The sequence below is a fragment of the Mustela putorius genome, unplaced genomic scaffold (assembly GCF_011764305.1).
Source record: "Mustela putorius furo isolate JIRA1106 unplaced genomic scaffold, ASM1176430v1.1 tig00000056_pilon_pilon_pilon, whole genome shotgun sequence".
NCBI classification, from domain to species: domain Eukaryota; kingdom Metazoa; phylum Chordata; class Mammalia; order Carnivora; family Mustelidae; genus Mustela; species Mustela putorius.
In genome coordinates, this window is record NW_025421263.1 from 3,366,640 (window position 1) to 3,385,804 (window position 19,165).

Sequence of the window (19,165 nt, forward strand, 5' to 3'; positions counted from 1 at the left end):
CATTAGCCCTGGTACACTCTGTAGGTAGCCTGTGACCTCCTGGTCTGCTCACTCAATGAAATCGAGCATCTCACATGGGCCATATTTTGTGTTTTGCTCTGGGCATACCCAAGTGAACAAGGTAGGCATGGTCCCTTTCGCCAGGGTGTGGACACTCCAGAGGAGGAAATAAACAATACATCTGTGTATTAATTATTATCATGTATTAATTATTTATTGGTGCACCTCAGAATTTAGTGACAACATTTACTACCTCACAGTTTCTGTGGCTTAGCTTGGGACTTCTGCCTCACAGTTTCTCAGGGGCCACAGGCAGGGTGCTGGCCAGGAGGCAGTCACATTAAGGCTCCGCTGAGGGAGAACTTGCTTCCAAGCTCTTTGGTGTGGTTTCTTGCTGGTGGTTGGCTACTGGCTGCTTCAGTGTTTGGCCACATCCACCTCTCCATTTGATCAGCTTCATCAGAGCAAGCAAGTGTGGGGCTGGTGGATTAACGTCTTTTAGAACATAAGCTCAGAAGTGACGTCCCGTCGCTTTGCTGTATTCCATTTGCTAGAAGCAAGTCCCTAAGTCCTGTCCAAACTCAGGGGGAGGGATGACACAAGGACATGAATATCAGCAGATGGGGATTTGGGAAAGCCATTTTAGAAGGCTCCAACCATATTCACAAACAAGACAATTCCCAATTGTGTTCAGCACTAGGAAGGAAATCAAATAGGTGCAAGACAAGCCCCCTGGAGCGTTGGGAGGTCCTCCTGAGTGAGTGGTCAGGGAAGACCTCAGGAAGAGGTAACGGTTCAGCAGAGACCTGAATGACAAGAAAGAGCCCATCTGAGAATATGCCTTCCAGACAGAAGGGACAGGAAGTGCAAAGTGGGAGGGTGGGCTCTCTGTGTTGGGGGAAGAAAGTGGTGGCCAGTGTCACGGAGCAAAGTGAAGTGAGAACTTTCTAATGAACCCATGAAGCAAATATTATTTACATTTTAAAATAAAGAGTAAAATAAAGAGTAATTTCTCTAAGATCACACAGCTTGGAAGTCCCAGAGCACACAAATGGATCTGAGGTTGGGTCTACCTGATGTATTAACTTGAAATCCAGATTTTTGCCACACCAGTACCTTTCAGTTCATTGCAGAATCTACTAGAAGAGATGATGGCGAGTGATCAGCCACCCCAATGGCCCAGGATCTAAAACCAAAATAGTCCTGAAGGAACTGGGATAGTTGGTCATTGCAAAGGGAAAACATGGCCAACAGGCCCTTTAATGTGGCATGAAACCCAGGTGAGCCAGCAGCTGTGAGTCATCTGGGTAAGACTTGGCTGTGTCTTTTGTAGCTAAGAGAATAAACTGAGTCATAACCCCACCTTGTTGCTAAAATCAGAAGTTTATATACCGCTGCTTTGTTTCCTTTTATTCTTCAGTCATTCCTGTGAGAAGAGCTGGCCTAACGTGCAGGCAGGGAATCTTCAGGTAGGGAAAGGCCCAGGCTGGTTTGTGTCGGTCCTCAGCCACTGAGCAGGACCTCAGGTGTGGGGCAGGGCTCCTTGCTCCCTTGGACAGTTTTCCCATGGGCCCTTCTGCTTTGGGCCTACATCCTGATAACTTGAGTCCCTTCCTGAATCACAACTCTTTCTCCTCTTGACCAAAATGCTCAGTCCGGTGCCTGGCCTGGAGAAGGTACTTCATGAAAGTTCAGTGCTGAGTGACAGGACATTTACGTGTACACAGCAGAGCAGGATGTGTCTGAGCAGCAGAAGATGGAAGCTGAGCTGTAGCTATTTTTTTTTAGAGGAATGATTGATTATTATTAATTTATTTTAGAGGGAGACAGGGAGAGAGCCAGTGCACATGGGCGAGGGAAGGGACAGAGGGAGAGCACGAGAGAAACAGACTCTCCACCCAGTGGGGAACCCAATGCAGAGTTCAGTTCCACCACCCTGAAATAATGACCTGAGCTAAACCAAAAGTTGGATGCCTAACTGACTGAGCCACACAGATGTTCCATATTTATTTATTAGGGAGGGAGGAGGGGGGAGGGGCAGAGGGAGAGACAGAGAGAAACACTCTGCTGAATGGGGAGCTGGACATGGGGCTCAACCTCACAGCCCTGGATCATGATCTGAGCCAAAAACCAAGAGTCGGACGCTCAACAAACTGAGCCACCCAGGAGCCCCTGAGTTGTAGCTATTTCTTTGCTGTTCACGTTGCCATGGGCTGATGACCTGAACCAGGAAGTCAATGACTCTAAGATAGCCCCAGTGGGACTTGGCATCTCTCATCAAGGCAGTGGTTTCTCTACTTCTTCATGAGATCTGACGCTACAGACCAGCCCTCCTTTTTGAACCTCTCCTACTATAAATTCTCCCACTGGAGGTTTTCCTCTGTTCCCCATTACTCCTCCTTTTCTAACTCCTCCCCTGGCCTCCTTATTGACAATAAGACTGGGCCCTGGGCCTTCTTCTCTCCCTCTCTAGAGGACGCCACACTCAGCTGTAACTTTCACTTTCACTCTATGCTGGTGACCTGCTAAGAGGTCTCAGACCAGACTGATTTCAACTGGACACAGGGTAGATCCCATCCACTATCTCCCCTGGGGTGCACAGCACCTCTCTGTGGGCAGACTATACTTCTTTGTCCCATCATCAGGCTTGGCCTACTGTCTAGTTTGGCCATAGAAGGTGGGCAAAGTTGACAATGTGCCAATTTCCAAGAGGAGCTCTAATAGGGCCTCTGTCCCAGGATATAGCAGGTAGACACTAAAGTGGATATCCTCCTGTCAAGTGTAGGGGGACCCGTGACTTACTTGTAACCAATAGAATGTGGTGAAGGTGATGGGATATCTGTCACTCCCATAAATATGTTACTTTGTATAAGACTCCATCTTGCTCGCAAACTCTGTTGCTGTCTTTGAAGGGGAAAGCTGTCATAAAGTAAGGGGTCATGTTGGAGAAGCCCAAGTGGCGAGAAAGTGCAGGTGGCTTAGTCTAGGAGCCAGCAATGACCCCAAGCAAGAAGCTAAAACCTCAATCAAAACGTAAGTAAATGAATTTGGCTGAAACCAGGAGGGATCTTGGAGGTGAATTTTTCCCAGTTTAGCTTGTGATGAGAGCCCTAGTCGGTACCTGGATTTCATCTGGATAAGAGCCTAAGTGGAGGACCCAGTGAAACCATAGCCTGCCATGTGGTCTCCCCCTCTTCCTGACAAGAATTGAGCTCACGAGGGTGGAGAGTTTTGTTCTGTTCACATGTATTTCTTCAGCATCATTGCTTAGCATATAGTGGGCATGCAATAGATATGAATGAAAAAATGGGAAGGAACTTTTTTTCGCTTAACTTAAAAGAGAGATAGCTGCCCATAACAAATTCATTACATAAAAGATACACACGTAGTAAATGCATTACATATACTTATCACATGTATTGGAATGGCTATAGCAGTTAAACTTTGTCACAGGATTATGATCGAATTCCAAGGTGCATTAGGCACCAAGCTGACAGGATTTGATCCATGGTAGAATTAACTTTATGCTAAAGCAAAAAGTAGGATCATACAAAATGAGTGTTTCTTAATCCATATCAACAAAACAAAATTTCCACTGGTCTTACCTGTGTCATGAGAAAATGGCTGTCAGTATTTTCACCAGACATGTCTGGAATGGTCTGACATACAATTTAGGCTGCATAATGTATGTGAAGTCACTTAGTGGAATCCGGTGTTTTAAATATGAACCTCAATGTGTGTCATGAGGACAGGCCTCAATTTGGCATAGAGCTGTTTCTCCTTTAGGCAACTTCATAAACATATTATAAGTATTTATTCTATGATGGTAGTTAAAATTCTCCTGAGAAATGCAAGAGATGAGGAGGCAGCCAGAAATCAGATACGTGGAGGTTTTGTGGTAAATGTTCTATAGCAAAGTGGCTTCCCTCTATCAACTATCAAATTTCTGGATTCTTTTCCGCACAACTTGTGGTAGAATTACGGTCCCCCAAAGATGTCCACAACTTCACCTCTGGAAGCTGTGAACTTATTATGTTGCAGGGCAAAGAGGAATGAAGGTTACTGCCGGTGGAATTAAGGGGGCTAATCAACTGGTTTTGAGGTGGAGAGATCATTCTGGATTATCTGGGTAGGCCCAAGGTAATCACCAGTGTCTTTATAAGTGAGAGGAGGCCAAGGAGTCTGAGTCCTAGAGAGAGCTGGAGGGACAGAGCAGCCGGCTTTGAAGATGGAGGAGAGAGGCACGAGCCACGGAATGCAGTGGCCTCTAAAAGGCAGAGAAGGCACAGGAACACATTTTTCCCTAGTGCCTCCAGCAAGAGATGCGGCCCTGAGGACACTTTGCTCTTAGTGCAAGGAAACCCATCTGGGGTGTCTGCCCTCCAGCTCTCTGTCAGATAGAAAACCTGTGTTGTATTAAGCCCCTGAGTTCGTGGTCATCCGTGAACTCAGCAAGGGGAGACAAAGACAGCACTGTGAGGAACAACGAAGTACTGGAGATTTTGCCCTAATTGCGAAGGAGCCCGTCTTATTTCAATGGATGCTGGCAGAACACATGTGACCCCAGAGACAAAGAGAAGCTTCTCATTGACTGATGGCAGAACAGCTGCTGGCAGGTCAACATTCTGCATGGCTCACCGAGCCCAGACTCCCACAGGGCAGCATGAAGACGGCCAGGTGACTTCTGCTCAGGGCCTCAGGTGATGAGAGAGGAACCTTGACACTAGGGAACTCAAATCATTCACACTGGGCAGCAAGCACCCCTGTCCTTTCCTCCAAGGGAGGTGTCCTGTCTTCCAAGCTGAAAAGCCATAACAGTAATAGGCATGAGGACAGTGGTTTGAGTTTACAGATGACTTTTCACCTCTACCATCTAATTTAACCTTTATTTTAAAGATTTCATTTACTTATTTGAGAGAGAGAGAGAGCACAGGGGTGGGGCAGAGAGAGAGATTCCATGCTGAGCAGAGAGCCCAATGAGGGGCTCGATCCCAGGATCCTGGGACCATGACCTGAGCTGAAGGCAGACGCTTAACCAACTGAGCCACCCAGGCGCCCCTAATTTAACCTTTCAATAACCCCTTAAAGGTTCCCAAGCACCTGAGGCCCTGAAATACTGAATGACACACTTGAGGCCACCCACCCAGTAAGGGCCACCCACCCATCCACATTTCCTGTGGCTTCCCATTCTAATACTCCCGGTAAATAGATCCATTTGTGCAGCTTTTCTCCCTTTGAGGGTATGAAAGTCTTGTAAAAGAGTAAATTGTTATTCAGGCTCTCACTCTGGTGACCTACAAATGGCAGATCCTCAACTCAACCAAGAGAAAGAACATGGTCTTTGGAATTAGATATCAGTGGTTCAAATCCTGACGATGCCTCTCTAATGTCTATGAGCCTCAGGCTGCCAATCTGCAAAACGGGATCATAATTCTTTCATAGGGATTTTAAGAGACTTGTGCCTCATGAGTCATGTTGTTCAGATTCAGGTTGTCTCTCCTGGAACTACTCGCTCAATTTGTCTCTTCCTCACGACTGCAAGCTTCTTGAGGTCAGAGGCCATGGCTTTTGTGCTGGTCCCCCTACCAACCAGCACTGTGCCTGATGAAAAGACATGCTAAATAAGCATGTGTTGACTGAAGGAGTCTACCTGGCCCCCAGTGGGAGCTTGATAGTTGCCTCTTTCCACTTTCCCTCCATAAAACCTTTCGGAATCTGCTTCCTGGACAGATGGCAGCATGCCAGACAAGACAAGGGACAATTTCCATACCAGAGGAAGTCTGGGTTCTCCACAGTCACTTTCGTTTCCTAAAACTGAAATTTCTGTGATACATATTATGCAAGAGCAAATAAGGTAGCTGCTCACTGGACAGCCGGAGCCAAACAGAGTCACCTGTCCTGGTTCCTGGCATAGCTGGCGTGGGCCCAGTTGTGCAAGTTTCTGAGGTTTGAAACAGAACAACTCTTCTAGTGTTTCTGCGAACACCAGGGAAACATCTCCTGGCAGACCTATCCTTCATTCTTGGAAAAGAGAGCCATGCCCCTTTCCTTCCCAAAGCCAAGTCCCATGGCTCTCTCCTGTGAAAGTGAATAATGGTAAGTCACTGTTGGGCCCACAGACTAGGGCTGTAGCCATCCCGTAATGAGGAGGTAAAAAGCCTCCACAAATGCAGGCTTCATGAACTGGGTTTCTCCCCACCTCCTTTTTCTGTCCCCTCCTATTTCCTGGACTCGATTCTCTACTTCTGATGGGATTCCCCTTCTTCCCAAATGCTTTCCCTTTTCTGTTCCAGCTGAACCTGCAGGAGGCAATGCTCTGACCTTTACCCATTCCAGCAACACCCTTACTTTCTGAGGGAAACTGAGCTCATCCCAGAAGGAAACAATGTTCATATCAAAGTCAGAAAGCCCAATAATAATTGCATTTCTTAGTGTATGTGCTTTTTTCTTTTTCTTTTTTTTTTTAAGTTTTATTTAACAGAGAGAGAGATCACAAGCAGGCAGAGAGGCAGGCAGAGAGAGAGGGGGAAGCAGGCTCCCTGCTGAGCAGAGAGCCCGATGTGGGCCTCAGTCCCAGGACCCTGAGACCATGACCCGAGCTGAAGGCAGAGGCTTAACCCACGGAGCCACCCAGGCGCCCCAGAGTATGTGCTTTTTATCAAAGGGGCTTATTAGTTCAAGTGAATGCTGTTTCTGGCACAATTTCCATAGAGAATTGTTGGCCAGTTTGTCTTTTCCGGGTCCCTCAGGAACAATTCTTGCTTGATAATGTCTGCCTTTTTGAAAGTAAAGTAATGGGGAGCGTTAGTGATTTTATATTCGGTCTACACTGAATCAAGTGTCTCCTTGTCCTCTGGGTTATAGAGCTCAGTGGGTCAGAGACTAGACGGGTTTGCAGGCTGATCCTTTGAACAGTAGTCATCTATCTGATAATTTCCCTAGCAGTTCTCTTAAGATCAGAAACAAATGCTTTTTAGGAGAGTGAGGGAAAAAATTTACCCAGAAGTCCATATCCATTCACATTGTTTAATTTTCTCTTTTGAATTTTTACTATTTGTCAACGTAGCTTTGAAGCTGTGTGATTAAAAAAAAAAAAAGATTGTATTTATGTATTTGACAAAGAGAGAGACAGCAAGAGGAGAGAGGGAACACAAGCAGAGGGAGTGGAGAGGGAGAGCAGGCTTCCCACCAAACAGGGAGCCCACAGCTGAGCTTGATCCCAGGACTCTGGGATCATGACCTGAGCTGAAGGCAGCAGCTTAACTGACTGAGCCACCCAGGCATCCCTGAAGCTGTATGATTTTATGTCTAAAAGTTCCTCAGTCAACTGACCAACAATTCCCCTTTCTCTTCTCAATTCCCCCATGGTTACCTACTTTTGCCTAATGTTTGTGCTCAGATATTTACAGACAGTTGTGCTTCTCCAGTTGATTTTCCATAAAACAAGCACATTTATTCATTTGGCTCTACTTACCAAGTAACCCATATCTCGTGTTTATAGATGCTGGTACCCCATGAGTCCTGCCTGGGCCTTGCCTGATTTCCATGACTCTCTGACATTCACTTCTCAGGGACAAGACTCGGGTGCAATGGTGCAGTTAGCAACAGGACTCACCATCTCTCGTAACCACTGCACCACACTGCCTTCCTGTGCTATCCTCCTGATGTCAGGAAAGTTTTAAAATCACTCTGAAATATTTTTCTCACAACAGACAAGAACTATTGCATCCTAACTTTCCAATAGACAGTCTGGACCTTTCGACAGATGAACAGTTAAGGTAGGACTCGAACCCACTGGACCCATAGCATGCTCACACTGATGAGGTGGTATTCCCACTGTTCCCTCCGTACCTGGGGATGTCATCAGAAAGCCCACAAGGTTCTTGGGGGGTCAGGGTAGGAGCTCCTTGAATCAGGAAATTAAAGGTGACCAGAACCAGAAGTGACTATGGGATATTCTTTTCCCCAGGACAGATGTCCTCATTATTTGCATCCTGCCCTGTCAGCAACTTGATTGGACTGGCCCAACCTCCAGCAAACTGGAGTGGTCGAAGTTCCCATAGTCTAAATCCTAGGGCCTTTCCTAACAAGAACATCTAACACTGAGCCTTTACCAGGTTCTGGGTGCTGTCTTCTGGATAAGTATCATCCTGTTCCCCCACCCACGCCATTTAATACATGTAAAAACTAGGACTTGTGATCTGCTGGGTCATAAAGCTAACCTGTGCAAGAGACACAGCACCAACCCTCAATAGGCCCAGTCCCCATCAGGCTGTGGAGGTGGGGCACAACCAGGTGCGTGGAGCCCTGGAAATCAGTCAGTTCAGCTTTGGGTGTGTGCTGCCTGGGCCACGGCTGGTGGGTGCCCTGGATCACTCCAGGAGCTGATTTATGGCCACGACTCGGAGGGAGTCTTTCAGAGCCAGCATCGAATATTTTTAAGAACCTGTATGCTTCTGTAGGACAGAAAGTGAGAAGCTCCAATGATAATGATGATAATAATAGCTAATAATTGATCTCTCTCTGAAGACCAAGCATTCTGTTAGCGCATTGGATACATGACCTTGCTCAAACAGGACAGAAAATCAACTGGGATTTCAGTGTCCTGGGGTTTCAAGCCATGATTCATTTATCATTTACCTTTCTTCTTGGACTTACCAGAGCAAGTGACATCATTGTAGGCAACGTTGATTCCACTTACGACTCTCCCATGTGGCAATCATCCTTGAATTGCGCCATGCATTTGGGCCACATCTGTGTAAAGAAATCTTGCAACAACCAACAACAAGACAGAACAAAGAGAAATTAAGGAGAAATCTTGCAACAAAATGGGCACACAGACACCCATTCCACCAAAAATTCAGTTTTCTAGTATTTGAGTGTTTACTAACGTTCTCATTGAATAAGTGTAGCAAGATTATGAAGCATAGGAACCTGTCTGTGGAGATCTAGTGAAATGTGTAGCTTGTGGGCTTTGAAACCAGACTGATAATGGTTCCAATCCCAGCTTTGTTACTTAGCAAGTTCCTGAGCCCTTCTGAGCCTCCTTGAATTTAAAAGGAAGATAATGCCCCCCTCACAGACTTGTTACAGGATTAAACAAACATCCATAAAACAGTGAGCAGAGGTCTTGGCACAAGATAGGGTCTCAACAGGAGTAATTTCCTCCCACTCCTCCATCCCCAAACTGGCTTCGACAAACCAAATTTGATAGTATTCCCTGACTTCTCCTTCTGTACCCCAATTTATAGTTCCTTTTTCTTGATTATCTTGATTTGCTCATTTATTTATTTAAAGGTTTTTAGCAAATACCTATTGTGTGCCAATTACTGGATAACCATTGAAGATACATTGATGAACTAAATAAAGAAAAAATTCCTTTTCATTTCCTGGTGAGAGAGGCAGACATTAATCATACAAGTGGGAGGGTAGTTAGAAAGGGAAATAAATGCTGTGAAGGAAAGGAACACATAACAAGGCTTTAGAGTATGGGACGTGAAGGGTTGTTGAGACCGAAGAAGTGAGAACATCGATGGCAGGTAGTGCTCAGGCAGGTGGAGTGGACAGTGATGGTGAAGGGGGTGTTAGTAAAGGATGGCATTCACGAAAGGGATAGGCAAAGGATGTCGGTGGGTGTGGAGACTCTGTGTGTCTGAAAACCTGAGAGACCAATGTGGCTGGCACACAGATGATGATGGGGAGAAGGGACAGAGACCAGAAGTTTAAGCAGAAGCCATTCCACAGACTCTGCCAGGGTCTTAAGATCCTCAAGCTAAGAGCAAGTCAGAAGTCTCAGAAGAATTTTTAATATGGGGGTAGTGTGACACGATCAGATTTTGCCCTGAAAAAAGATCATTCTAGATCTGTACTATCCAATAATGGTACCTATTAGCTACATGTGACTCTCGAACATTTGAAATGTTGTTGGTCTTAGTTGGGATTTACTGTAAATGTAAACTATGCACTGGGTTTCATAGACTTAGGATGAAAACAAGAACGTAAAATGTTTCATTCATTTTAACATATTGATTCCATATTGAAGTGAGAATATTTTGGGTGAAATAAAATGTACTTAAAGTCAATTTTACCTCTTTCTTGCTGTTTGGGGTCATAGGGGTGGAAACTGGACTGGAGAGGAGTGCAGTCTGGGCAAGAGGTGAGGAAATAGGGACATTGAATATAAAATCTCTTTTCAGAATTTGAACTATAAGTGGGGAGAGAGGGAGAGAGAAAGAGAGAAGCTTGAGGGAGATGAATTTTTTTGTTGTTTGCTTTTTTTTTCCTATTTATTTTTTTAAATTTTTATTTATTTAATTTCTTTTCAGTGTTCCAGAATTCAGTGTTTATGCACCACACCCAGTGCTCCATGCAATACATGCCCTCCATAATACCCACCACCAGGCTCACCCACCCTCTCACCCCTCCAAACCCCTCAGATTGTTTTTCAGAGTCCACAGTCTCTCATGGTTCATCTCCCCCTCCAATTCCCCCCAACTCCCTTCTCCTCTCCATATCCCATGTCCTCCGTGTTATTTCTTATGCTCCACAAATAAGTGAAACCATATGATAATTGACTCTCTCTGCTTGACTTATTTCACTCAGCATAATCTCTTCCAGTCCTGTCCATGTTGATACAAAAGTTGGGTATTCATCTTTCTGATGGAGGCATAATACTCCATAGTATATATGGACAACATCTTCCTTATCCATTCATCCATTGAAGGGCATCTTGGTTCTTTCCACATTTTGGTGACTGTGGCCATTGCTGCTATAAACATTGGGGTACAGATGGCCCTTCTTTTCACTACATCTGTATCTTTGGGGTAAATACCCAGTAGTGCAATTGAAAGGTCATACAGAAGCTGTATTTTTAATTTCTTAAGGAATATCCCCACTGTTTTCCAAAGTGGCTGTACCAACTTACATTCCCACCAACAGTGTAAGAGGGTTCCCCTTTCTCCGCATCCCCTCCAACACACATTGTTTACTGTCTTGTTATTTTTGGCCATTCTAATTTGTGTAAGGTGGTATCTCAATGTGATTTTGATTTGAATCTCCCTGATGGCTAGTGATGATGAACATTTTTTCATGTGTCTGTTAGCCATTTGTATGTCTTTGGAGAAGTGTCTGTTCATGTCTTCTGCCCATTTTTTGACATGGCTATCTGTTTTGTGTGTGTTGAGTTTGAGTAGTTCTTTATAGATCCTGGATATCAGCCCTTTGTCTGTATTGTCATTTGCGAATATCTTCTCCCATTGTCTGGGTTGCCTCTTTGTTTTGTTGACTGTTTCATTTGCTGTGCAGAAGTTTTTGATCTTGATGAAGTCCCAAAAATTCATTTTCGCTTTTGTTTCCTTTGCCTTTGGAGATATGTCTTGAAAGAAGTTGCTGAGGCCAATGTCAAACAGGTTACTGCCTATGTTCTCCTCTAGAATTCTGATGGATTCCTGCCTCATGTTGAGGTCTTTTATCCATTTTGAGTTTATCTTTGTGTGTGGTGTAAGAGAATGGTCGGGTTTCATTCTTCTACACATACTTCTACACATACTTCTACACATTCTTCCAATTTTCCCAGCACCATTTATTGAAGAGACTATCTTTTTTCCACTGTATATTTTTTCCTGCTTTGTTGAAGATTATTTGACCATAGAGCTGAGGGTCCATATTGTTGTTTGTTTTTTAAATAACTGGAAGAGACTTGAGCAGGTGTAAATACTGGTAGGAATGGTCTGTAGTGGCAGAGTACAGTGAGAAGCCATTATAAGCAGGGCATGGTTCCTGAGAATGCAGGGAGGGACAATGTTCCATACTGGACTGACTGGGGGTGTGTGTGGGGGGGCGGACCAGCCACACTGCAATAAGGGCTCCCCCTTTTATTGTGGCAGAGGGAGGAGGATGGGTGTGGATGGAGATTCAGAAGTGGGAAGTTGTAGGGATTTCTTCAGATGACTTTACTGTGCTCTGTGAAGTAAGAAGGAAAGTCATACCTGAGAGGATATGAGGGGGCAGAGATGGTCAATGGCAGGAGAAACGTGGTGAGAGGGTCACATATGGTGGAGAGTGAGGGTACTTTAGTGAGAGAAATGGAATAAAAATGACTGCTGTCCTCTTATAAAGCAGGCGGGAGGGCACTCTTAGGTTTGGGATTTAATGTCATATAGGAGAAATAGAAACATGAGGAGAAGAGACAGTGGTGGGTCTAGAATTTCTGTTTGGTAGAGCAATCTGATTCAGGGGAGGCAGGGCTTGAAGCTTTTTGTGTGGGATTTTACATGCTATTCTAGTGAGGAAACACAGATTGTTCATACTGAACATACTGAACAGGGAAGCCTTATGGAGATTGGGGAGGTCTTTGGAGGTAAAGCCCTGGTCTTCAACCCCATGTTTGGCAATACCAAAGAAAGGTGTTACAATGATATGATTGTGAATGAAAGGGGCTGTGCATCCCCAGCACCCCACCCCTCCACCCCCAGCAGCTGGCAGGAAGGTTCCGACTATCTGGTGGCCATGCCCAGCTAGGTTTTTCTATAAAAAGAAGGAAGGAGCTATTTCCTGGTGAATCAGGAGTTTTGGGGTCAAGTACAACTCTCCATATGGTGCTGAGAGAATGAGACCCCTAGGGGCTGCTGACACCTCCACCTGTGAATGCCAGCTTGCACCAAACATTGGCCTCAATCTGTACTGAATGAGCAAGGAAGACAAGGAAGGAGATGACTAATGGATTGGGGAAAGAGGAAGGAAATCAGTGTACTCTGAGCAAGACGCAGGAGGCCCGAGTTAATCGCTGAGAGCTTGGATGACTGTTAAGTAATGACCAAGTCCAGGAGGGGGCTGAGGTAAAGCAGAGGGAATCTTCTGCGAATAGAAGGTAAAGGGATGGAGAGGCTTCTGGAACAGTGAACTCCCCTTGACTACTAGAAAATCTTGGAAAGAAGAATTTCTAAGGGCTGGTGCCAAAGCCTTCAACAAATGGGAGGAAGGGACTAGGGGGTCAGCAGATGGGGACAGACATAGGAGGCCAGAGGTCAAGTGGCGTGCTTGGAGCCCTTAACCCCAGAGAAACTGGTGTTCTTACAAAGGATTAGGGTTCCTGGGTTTGATGATGCTCTTTGCAGAAAACCATGAAACAACATCAAACGATGGATTTAATCCCATCATATGAACTGGGATTTAGCACAAATCATTTTAGTGATCAATGTGGGCTGGAACTGACACATGGTAAATAATATATTCACCGTTGGGTCTTTACCAGTGACTGAAAGCTCACAGGAACCATAGCCAAAGGAAAAGCAGAAAGGCACTGACAGGACACACCTAAGCAGACTGACTTGGAGGCCGAGTCTGTCTCAAGTGACAGGAAGTGATGGCAACAGGCAGCTGAAGAGGAAGAGCAGCAGTTAACGTGGGGAGGAAGGAAAAGACGTGGCAATTTTTTTTTAACTGACTCAAATAAAATTTTGTTAACGTTGGCTTTTTTAAAATGTCCTCGAAAATTTTTGTTTGCAGAGGTAATTCAGAAGTTCACTTTGGCTTTATGATTAATATTGAGATTACTAAATTCACAAAGTTAAAAACCTTGTCTTTCCTTAAGGTTTTAGGTTTCATCAGATGTTTATAAATCTACCAAAATTTATAGATCACTTTAAAAGAGACTTTGGCTTACATTTGTCCTATTTACAAACGTAGCTAATCTTTAAAACAGTTCAAGTGGGGGTCACCTACGTGGCTCAGTCCTTAAGCCTCTGCCTTTGGCTCAGGTCATGATCCCAGGGTCCTGGGATTGAGCTCCACATTGGGCTCCTGCTCAGGGGGAAGCCTGCTTCTCCCTCTCCCCTTGTCTGTGTTCCCTCTCCTGCTGCCTCTCTCTCTCTGTCAAATAAATAAATAAATAAAATCTTTATAAAAAATAGTTCAAGCCAATCAATACAAGTAAAAAAACAAAATAGTTCAAGCTAGATTTATAAGTGTAAAATACTTCATGTCCTCTTTAAATGTCTCTGTTTTTTGAGTTAACAAAACTATGATGAGTTCACAAATAGCTCCCATATAACTAATACGCTTACAAATATGGTGAACTTTAAACTTTCTTAAGCATTTCCATATATAACAAGTGTTCAAGCCATGCTTCTTACAAACAAAAATTTCAACTTGAAAATCACAAGTATGAATAGTATATATTTTATTTTATTTTTTAGTAAGGTGTAATTGACATACAACATGATATTAGTTTCAAGTATTCCACACTTGTATGCATTGCAAAATGGCCACACAATACGTCCACTTCCTGTGGAAAATCACCTTACAAAGTTAATATAACATTATTGACTGTATTCCCTATGCTGTACATTACACCCTCATGGCTTATTTCTTTCATTGCTGGAAGTTTGTACTTTTCAATCCATTTCAACCCTGCCTCCAATCCTCCCTGTCTCCGGCAACCACCAATCTGTTCTCTATGAGTCTGGATTTTGTTCTGTTCTGTTTGTTTTGCTTTTTGGATTCAACATACAAGCGAAGTCATGCGGTATTTGTTTTTCTCTGCTGGATTTATTTCACTTAACATAATATCCTTAAGTTCCATCCATATTGTCACAAATGTAAGACTTTGTTCTTCTTTATGGCTAAGTAGTAGGCCATTATGCATATAGATAACACATCTTCTTTATCGATGCACCCATTGGTGAACACTTAGATGGTTTCCATGACTGGGCTACTGGAAATTACACTGCAATGAACATAGCGATGTATATATTATTTTGAATTAGTGTTTTCACTTTCTTTGGACAGATACCCAGTAGAGGAATTGCTGGAACATGGTATTTCTATTGTCAGTTTTTTGCAGACCCTCCATACTGTTTTCTACAGTGGCTTCATCAACTTACCATGCCAGTGACAACACATGAGGGCTCCCTTTTCTCCACGTCCTCGCCAACATTTGCTATTTCTTGTCTTTTTTGTAAGTCATTCTGACAGGTGTGAGGTGATGTCTCATTGTAGTTCTGAACCACAGTTATATAGCTCATATCCCTGGGATTGTGTCATATCATGACTTCACTTTTTCTAGCCACATAGAGGTCACTCCCTCCACCCAGCCCGCCACACAACAGAGTCAGATTGAGCAATTATTTGATTTCAATATATTTTCCAAGGAGTTCCAAAGAAGTTGGAACTTGATTAAAACAAAAAAAATCCTGCCTTCTTTTCATACCCTTCCTGCCTAACAAGACCATACAACCCTTACAGATAGCCAAGTAATACCACTTGTTCACCCATGGTTTTCTTTAAGTTTGGAAGTCAAGCACTGTATTTCTTCATCTCCATCTTTAAAAGAGGTCTGCTGTTGTGTGGCATGGTTAGGAAGTCAGGGCAGACTTCTCTCCCTTGAAGTCCCATTGCGTGTCTTCAACAACGGCCACTTCAGGTGTTTCTACTCCATTTCTTCAGACCTAACTGATGTCCTGAAAATGCAAGTGAATTCACCACTTGATAACTAGTAGTTGATAAGTGCCTACTTTGTTGTAGGGACAGGAGATACTTCACAGCAAAGGGAGAAAAACATCCACACCCTCATGAAATGTACATCCAGCTACATTCAGTGCACGTGTGCAAATTTGGAGTCTCCTTTTCTGTCACTTAATGGAGTTCTTGTAATAGATGAAAGTCATTGGCCTTGTCTTTGATAGTCTTGCGTGTTTGGTTCTATCCTATAACAACTGACCTCGTGTATTATCCTCATGGTTTGGTCCTTTGTTTCTGGGACAGTCCACCAAACAACTTGGAGGGAAAGTCTCTTTCTCTCTTTCTTCTTCCATTTCCCAAATAGTTCCTGAAATATTTTTAAATTCTCTACATTAAAGAAACAGCAAGACTTTTGTGGACTTTCTGTTCTGAGTTAACTTAACATTGATGTTTCTAATCCTAAGATACATACAAAGAAGCCTGAAATCAGCGTAGATCAGCCATTTGGGCCAACATATGAAATAGTCAGTTTTATTTGGAGAGGATTTTGTTAATCGATCTTCCCTCCCTCTCTCTTTCCCATCCCTTCTTCCCTCCAGAACGGACACTGAAATTATTTTCCCAAGAACACTGAAATTATTTTCCCAAGAATATCTTATTTTCTGGAATCATTACAGTATGATGAGTTTAGTCTCTGAATAGACTTCATGGAAGTTGGGTGATGAATTGCCCTGAATAGGCATGGAGGGATATTAGGAAGATGGCAAGCTGAAAATGAGCATTAGATAAGGGATAAAACTATTGGCATACAATATTAAAAGATTTTATGATATTATATTTCTAGGTCATTTGGAATTTCTGAGTTATTTAAGAAATTTAATTTTCTTTCCATCAATAAATATCTTAGAGCTCTTTTGGTTATGAGAGAAATCAATGTCAACTTATTAAGGAAAAGGGAGATATTTTATAAGTGAGTATATTTATTTTATGACTTCCTAGAGAAATTAGGTGTTTTCTCCTTCCTTCTCTCAAAGAGCTAGCAAAAAGCCAGCCCCTCTTTTTTGGAGGCCATTGAGAAGGCCATCCCCCAATAGGAAGTATCTGAGTTGAAGAATAATTCTAGTTTTTAAAATGGAAATATTCATATAGTGAAATATTCTCAGTTTTCAAAACTTTGTTCTGTGTTGAATTAGAATTTTACTCTTATTTTGCACAAGAAGTATTAAGAACATTCCTCAAAAATTACAGATGTTAGTGAAATCTTTTCAGAATAGAAAAATTTTGAAGAATGGGCATTTGTGTTTACAAGGGTATATAAAATAGTGCAGGGATTGTACTAGATTTTCATTAAGTGATTTTTGACAAATGTATTACTTATTATTTTATTTAATTATTACAAGGAACTTTGTATGAGAAAGATGCAGACTCTGAATTTTGATAGCTTCATTTTAGAATTACAGTCAGATGCTCAAAAGTATAAATATCTTCCACAAGTTAACCTTTCCCAAACACCTTTCCATATTCTGTGCTCATTTTCTTTTCTTTTTTTTTTTAAGAGTTTATTTTTTTATTTGTCAGAGAGAGAGAGCACAAGCAGGGGGAACAGCAAGCAGAGGGAGAAGCAGGCTCCCTGCTCAGCGGGGAGCCTGATGAGGCAGGTCTCAGTCCCAGGACCCTGAGATCATGACCTGAGCTGAAAGCAGACACTTAACCGACTGAGCGTCCCAGGTGTCCAGCTTGTTTTCTAACCTTAAAAAATAGGTTTTGGGAGCACTTGGGTGGCTCAGTGGGTGAAAGCCTCTGCCTTCGGCTCAGGTCATGATCCCAGGGTCCTGGGATCGAGCCCCACATTGGGCTCCCTGCTCAGCGGGGAGCCTGCTTCCTCCTCTCTCTCTCTCTCTGCCTACTTGGGATCTTAATAAATAAATAAATAAATAAATAATCTTTAAAAAAAATGGGTTTTGTAATGAGTTGTAGAAGGTCTTATGCCAAACAAAATGCAGACTGACTGATAAGTCTTGGAATCTAATCTAGATTTGTCTCCATGTGATTTGAAATAAATTCTCCAATCACTTGAGCTGGAGGGGTAATGATATCAGAACTATTTATTTCATGAATTATTATGAGATTCAGATGAAAAGATATATTTAAAGGGGCCTTGAAAACATTTATGAGTCTTTATTATACATAGATGACACTGGTAGTAACTTGTGGGTAAATAAATGATTTCTACCTGACAGCCAGAATATTCTAATTGGCTTTGGGATTACAAAGCAATAACATCAATCTAGACAGGTCAACTAAAGACATATAGAGTTTATTAGATTCGGGGAAAGGTACTGGAAAGAATTTTTCTTAGGTACGCAATTGAGAACTCATGAGGAAGAGAGGTGGGGATTTTGTAATAAGAAGAAAACCTTTTCAGGGAACCGCAGAGCCTGGATCATTAGGTAGAGAGAGAAATGTCTGCATAGTTGGTAACCTGTATAGAAAATTAGACTCCACCCTCTCAAGATCACATTCACGCCTTTTAAATTTGCCTAATATCAGAAACTTTAATGAGGATTAGGAATGTGAAATAGGGCAAGAGAGGAAACCCTGGATTTATGGTAAAATTCTCATTTCAAATCTCAGTTGTGTCACAATTTACATGGCATTTCCTCCTTTTTAAAAAGAGAAACAAGAATGCTTTCTCAGCCTTAATCTGTTAAGATCAAATGCAGTTATGAATATAAACTGTACTGTATGGATATTATTAAGGCAGTTTAGTTTTTTTTTTTTTAAGATTTTATTCATTTACTTGACAGAGAGACACAGCAAGAGAGGGAACACAAGCAGGGGGAGGGAACACAAGCAGGGGGAATGGGAGATGGAGGGCTTCCCGCTGAGCAGGGAGCCCCATGCCAGGACTCTGACATCATGACCCCAGCCGAAGGGGGGGGGGGATTTAACGACTGAGCCACCCAGGCTCCCCAAGGCAGTTTAAGTTTTAAAAGGTAGTTTGTTTCCCTTATAAACATTCTTCACTAGAATGAAACTAGTTTTCTGGCAATGAAAAAGTCTATCTTAGGCTGTTTTTGGAATTACTTTGAGATGGAAGTTCCAGGGATGGAACAGAGCAAGGTTAGGATTTGGATTCAAAATCTTCGAGATTAAGTGGGAGACCCCCATCTTTCATGGTCAGAATATGGACGCGACAATAGGTGCTCCAGTCAGTGAACCACCGGGGACAGCCTCAGGATTGAAAAAAAAAAAAGTCCTTTTTTGCTCCTCAGGCGAAATTTTGCTCTGTTGGTCTGGATAGTGACTGGTAAGCTATTTTAATATCGGACAGCATAGACAGGCGGATGGGCGCGGACCCTGGAGATACCGCGAGCGGGTGATAAGTGTTGGAGCCCGGCGCGGGGAGAAGCAGGAACCTGAGCTCCCAAGGATGGAGAGGAAGGGAGAAGGGGAATTTAAAGACTGCGTGTCCGGGTACGGGAGGCTTTGAATGCCAAAGCTTCAAGAAAATACTGGTTGGGTAACTAGCCACCGATTGTGAAATCTTCCTCCGTGCTCCGGGAATTCACTCACCGGGGCCGCTGGCAGTCTCGGTTCTCTTTTCTCCGCCTCGGACCTCCAACAGCCCCAGCGCCCTCCTGGCACCCTGGCGGCCCCGGGTTTCCCCCCGCCTCCGTCTAAGTCATTTGAGTAGCCCGGGGCC

At 43.4% G+C, this 19,165-nt stretch overlaps 1 long non-coding RNA gene across 1 annotated transcript; it reads right to left on the bottom strand.

Annotated features, from left to right (window-relative positions):
• Positions 1–205: 205 nt before the first annotated feature.
• LOC106003714 lies at positions 206–19,164 on the bottom strand. Its single transcript, XR_001176370.2, has 3 exons — positions 19,036–19,164; positions 8,659–8,768; positions 206–806 (listed from the first exon to the last, which is right to left on the bottom strand). It is a non-coding gene; the product is annotated as an uncharacterized LOC106003714 (long non-coding RNA).
• Position 19,165: the final 1 nt, after the last annotated feature.